Source organism: Heteronotia binoei, chromosome 3, assembly GCF_032191835.1.
Source record: "Heteronotia binoei isolate CCM8104 ecotype False Entrance Well chromosome 3, APGP_CSIRO_Hbin_v1, whole genome shotgun sequence".
Lineage (NCBI taxonomy): Eukaryota > Metazoa > Chordata > Lepidosauria > Squamata > Gekkonidae > Heteronotia > Heteronotia binoei.
In genome coordinates, this window is record NC_083225.1 from 122631475 (window position 1) to 122637184 (window position 5710).

The 5710-nt window shown below is 42.7% G+C and overlaps 1 pseudogene; it reads right to left on the reverse strand.

The window, feature by feature from the left end:
- Positions 1-4218: 4218 nt before the first annotated feature.
- Positions 4219-5094, reverse strand: LOC132569095 (actin, cytoplasmic 2-like; annotated as a pseudogene).
- Positions 5095-5710: the final 616 nt, after the last annotated feature.

Below are 5710 nucleotides of genomic sequence, written 5' to 3' on the forward strand. Positions count from 1 at the left end.
ATTCATTCAAGATATTATCCTAGAATCAAACACTCACTGTGCTCAGTTTCTCACTATCCTTGGAAAAGACTGATGGATAACTTCTAACCTTCATTATGCCCACTCACAGGTATAATATAGAGAATTAAGAAATATGTACACAGTAGCTGTGCATGGAAGGGTCCATGATTGGTAACAATTAATCTGTTGGTGAAAAATAGAGAGGGGTAGGATTATTAACATACACCACACATAGTGATCATTTGTGGAAAGGATGACAGAAATGATGTTCACATTATTAAGCATCTCTTAAAGGCTACAAGAGGGTACAAGAGCAAATAAACAAACTTGAAATTATATCTAGAAGGTGATAGATCCACCTTTATACCTAAGGAGGGGGACCTGGCAGTTTCCCCTAATTCTTAATGTGTTTTTTTTTTTGGGGGGGGGGGGGGGGTTACCCTAATTTGTTTCTTTCCTTTCAGTGCTGTAAGCCAGGAAGGATCCTAGCTATAAACGCTGCTGGAATATAAGAATTTTTAACACATTAATATAAGTTGGTTGCCTATGCAGAGTCTCATCAAATATATGTTACAAACTATAATTGTATCAACTGGTTACCTAGAACCAGGTGGGCAGTCACATTGATCTGAAATAGTAGAACAAATTTTGAGTCCAGTGGCACATTTAAGGAAGTATATATCTTAAAGGTGCGCCACTGGACTCAAAATTTGTTCTACAGGTTACCTATTTCATCTCTTTTCCAGTATAAAAAGGATGTGAGTTTTCATTACAGTAGCCTGCACTGATACTGTATTTACCTGAAAAACCTTCATTTTTGACTGATATTTTGTCCTTTGAAGGTAAACAAGATCTCATTTAGTTAGAGGAGGATATGGATGTTGCAGAAACTTATTTCGATTGGAAGTCATGATAAGCAGTGAAAACATAACATTTCAGCCTGGTTTTCACTTGTAGTTTGGTCCAGAAACTTTGTTGTTCTGGGGAAATGGATGGGGTTGGGGTTTATCCCTAAACTCCTTTATCTCTCAGCAATATTCAGTGCCATCAACCATAGTATTCTTCCAGATTGCCTGGGTGGGTTTGGAGTTTAGTAACTCCATTTTGTGATGGCTTCCCAGATAGTTAGATCTCTGATGACAGTGCTTATTGACTACAAGGATATCGGTAGCTCTCCAGATGTTTTTTGCCTACAACTCCTATCAGCCCCAGCCATTGGCCATGCTGGCTGGGGCTGATGGGGGTTGTAGGCAAAAAAACATCTGGAGAGCTACCGTTGGCCACCTCTGCGCTACGATATTGTCTTCTTACATGAAAATATGAGGGGAGTTTACCCAAATATTTTGGTTATGCTGCCAATTAATATGTAGATGACATTCAGATATCTCTCAATCCAAAGTATTGCTAGATTAATTGATTGGGGTGAACAAACTGAAACTTAATCTGAATTGAATGGAAATAGTTGTGGTAGGAAACAGGCCTGACCTGGGTACCTTTGTTGAATGAAACTACACTCTCCTTGAAAACTCAACAACACACATAGTGCACAATTTGATTCTACAATGGAGTATCTCACCACAATATGTAAACGTTTTGTATGACTGAGCTAGAATACTGTTCATATGTGAGAATGAGGAATTTAAGATATGTTAGTCCCAGGCCATACAGGACTTTAAGGTTAATACCAGGCCTTTGAATTGAGCCCACAAGAAAACTGGAAGCCAGTGTAGGTGAAACATAACCAACACGATATGTTAAGAACATAAGAGAAGCCATGTTGGATCAGGCCAATGGCCCATCCAGTCCAACACTCTGCGTCACACAGTGGCCAATATATGTGTGTGTGTACACACACACACACACACATACTGTGGCATAAGAATGGCATGTTCCCTATGATCCACTGCAGTCAATACTCTGGCTGCAGCATTCTGTACCAACTATAGTTTTCAGACAGTCTTCAAGGGCTAATCTAATCTAACTAATACCAGGGCATGAACCACAGTGACAAAATCATTTCTGCCTAGGAAGGACTCACCAGCTGAACCTGCTAAAAGGCACACCAGGGCACCACTGCAACCAGTTTACCCAAAAGGAAGCCAATGTCCACAAGCCTCAAACCAGTTCCTTTTGGGAGGGGATGCAACCCCATTCAGAACATGGGATAAACAATTTCCTGGGTCAGATTTTCCCACCACTAATAACACCTCTATTTTGTTGGGACTAATTTCTGCTTGTTTGCCCTCATCTATTTCAAAATTGCTTCCGGACACCTGTTCATGGTTTTCACAGTCTCCCTGGGATCTGCTGGTACAGCAAGATACAGCTGAATGTCACCTGCATATTGGTGGCAGTTCAGCCCAAACCTCTGAATGTCCTCTTGCAGTGTGTGTATACGCATACACACACACACATATCTATATATAGATATAGATATATATATACACACACACACATACACTAGGAGTAAGGTCTGTTGTGAAGAAAAATACAACCGGCTCTAGAAGGAGGCTCTGGGCAAGTGCCCACCACCCTTGTTGTCTTCCTACCCACCCAAGTGAAGGCACTGACTCCTCCCCACCTTAAGGGGAGCTGATCTCTGCCATCTAGAGAGCAATTGTAAATCTGATTTCCAGTTGTTCCCCAGGAGGAAATGGCATTGTACCTGTCTGAGGTCCTATCCCTCCTCAAACCCCACCCTCTCCAGGCTCCACCCCTTAAATCTTCAAGAACTTCCTAACCTGGAGTTGGCAACCTATCTCCTTCTCTTTATCTACCCCCCTGACTTCAGGTTTCCATTTCCTCCCCCTCCCTGGCAGTCTTTCTTCACAGTGTGGGGGAGGACCAAAGCAGTTTACATCATTCTCCTCTCTCCCCTTTGATCTGAACAACAACTTTGTGAGGCAGGTTAGGCTGGAAGTCTGTGACTGGTCAAAAATCACCCAGTCAGCTTCCACAGCAAGAACCTTGGTCTGGCAGATCCCACTCTGAGCCCCTAATTCCTATGCCACAGTGGCTGTCATAGGGTGGCTGCTGCTGAACAGTAGCAAGCAGCCAGGCATAGGGTAGCTAACCCCCAGGTGGAGCCATCCCTTTTTCTGCCCCTCTTATCTTTATCTGCCCCATCCCTTTATCTTGCCCATCATTATCCTCTCCCCTCTATGATCTGAACAACAACAAGATGAAATCATAGGGATATCCATGGAACAAAGGAAAAGGGCAGAGCAGAAGTCCTCTAGCACCACACTTGGAAACCTATCCTCCAGGTAGGACTGCTATCACTGCAGAACTGTGCCTCCCAGTCCCGGTTCAAACAGATGATTCAGAAGGATACCATGATAAATGGTATCAAAAGCCACCAAGAGGTCCAAAGGAATTAACAGGCTCACACATGCACACACCTGTCCATCTCCCACTGCATGTGTTAGGTCAGTCTCCCTATTCTCCTCTCATGGGTTAATGTGAATATGAGAAGGCTAGTCCGGCTCTCATGTGTTCATGATCTCATTCCTACAGCTACCATCCTTATCTCTTTCATTTGTTTCTATTGTGTGCATCTTTATTTAGAACTGTTCTTAAGTTTGTGAACATTTCCCTCCCCCCCCTACCCTGTGTACATACTAGCACCGAGTTGTGTAATGACTCCACTATGGGATGGGGGAGGAGTTAAACTGTAAGCCTTCACATCTAGGTCGGGAAAAAGAGACAGCCACAATCCTTTTGGTTTTTTTTTTACCTAAAACAATTAAAAAGGACCAAAGTGTGTGTTTCTTTTTAAGGCACAGCAAACAGAAAAGACACTTATTGGGTTACATAATTTACACATAAGGAATACCTCTGCTATGATTCCAGGTGGTTATTTCTATTCCCTTTGAGCAAGGTTGTCTCCTTCATAGGGGATGCTTTAACTTACTCTCTAATGCATTGTACAATATTGGAATGACAATTAAAAAAGAAAATTAAAAATATACAATCAAAAGTCCTCAGATGCATTGTAGAACTTTTTTTGGGGGGGGGGGGGGCTCAAATGCTTAAAAAAAAAAGACTACTGCTTTCAACTTTTCCCCTTCCAGTTTTCATATCTTGTGTCAAATACCAAAAACACAAATAAAACCATACCCAATTTCAACTCTTGTTTTATGTGCATATACAGTATTTTTTTTGTCAAAAAAAAAGAAAAATGTTATAATGGTCATAACTACTCTTTGTTGTTGTTGTTTAGAAGCCATTGCAGTGGGCAGTGGAGGATCTGGACTTGTACTCTTGCTTGCTGATCCACATCTGCTGGAAGGTGGACAGGGAGGCAAGGATGGAGCCTCCAATCGAGATGGAGTATTTACACTTGGGAGGGGAGTAGGATCTTGATTTTCATTGCTCTGGGTGCCAGGGCTGTGATTGCCTTCTTCATTTTGTCAGCAATGCCAAGTACATTGTGATACCACCAGACAGGACAGTGTTGGCATACAGTTCCTTATGGATGTCAACATCACACTTCATGATTGAATTGAAGGTAGTTTCATAGATATTGCAGGATTCTGTGCTTTTGGGCACCTAAACCTCTTGTTTCCAATGGTGATCACCTGGCTGTCAGGGAGCTCATAAATCTTCTCAGGGATGAATTGGATGTGAGTGATCCTCCCACTCAAAGTCAAGGGCAACGTAACACAGCTATTCTTTTAAGTCACACACAATTTCTCTTTTGGCTGTGGTGGTGGTCATAGCCTCTCTTGGTCAAAATCTTCATGAGGTAGTCGGTCAAGTCACAGCCAGCCAGGTCCAGATGGAGGATGGCATGGGGCAATTCATAATCTTTATAGATGGGCACAGTGTGGGTGACTCCTTCACCACAGTCCATCATGATACCAATGGTATGGCTGGAAATACAAGGACAACATGGTTTGGATAGTGATGTACAAGGCTGGTGTGTTGAAAGTGTCACACATGATCTGTGTCATTTTTTATCTGTTGGCTTTGGGGTTCAGAGGAGTCTCTGTTAGAAGCACAGGGTGTTCCTCAGTGGCAACTCTCAACTTACTGTAAAAGGTGTGGTGCCAGATCTTTTCCATGTCATCCCAGTTGGTGACAATGCTGTGTTCAATCTAGGTAAGAGATGAAACTAGAGGGGATCCCATGGTATGGCTGAAAGACATACGGTACAGTAAACTTTCTGTAGGTACCTAGTCTTAGTCTGGTCAGTGCTGTCAGGTGTAGGTTCATTGAAGCTCACAAGTAAGCAGACTTGGTATTTTGAAACAAAGTTGCATTTATTGGATACTTCAGAGTTACTTCAGCATGGCAGGTGTTGGAACTGATGGAGATCCGCTCTAACTATTGGCATTTATCCTTCTACATCAAAGCAATGGTTTCTACCCCCTAATTCCCAAAACAAAAAGTTACTTTGCATGTGAAATTTTTCCCAATGCTCCCCCCCCCTTATCTTTTCCGTTGGTGGTTACATTTCCCAGCGCCAATGTCCTTGGGGCCTCCGGAGAGGAGGTGAGAATCTGGCACATACTGTCTACTTGAAAGGGACCTTGGCAACCTTTGATATTCTTGGGAAGCTATTTTCTACTCTTCCCCCCTCCCTCCTTATTACCCCGGCTTCTATGTTAGTAGGCCTTTTTAGCAGCATTGAATATGATTAGTAACAGTATTGATTAGCATCATAAATGAACAGAGCCCACATACTGCCCCCCCTAAGCTCTTGCTC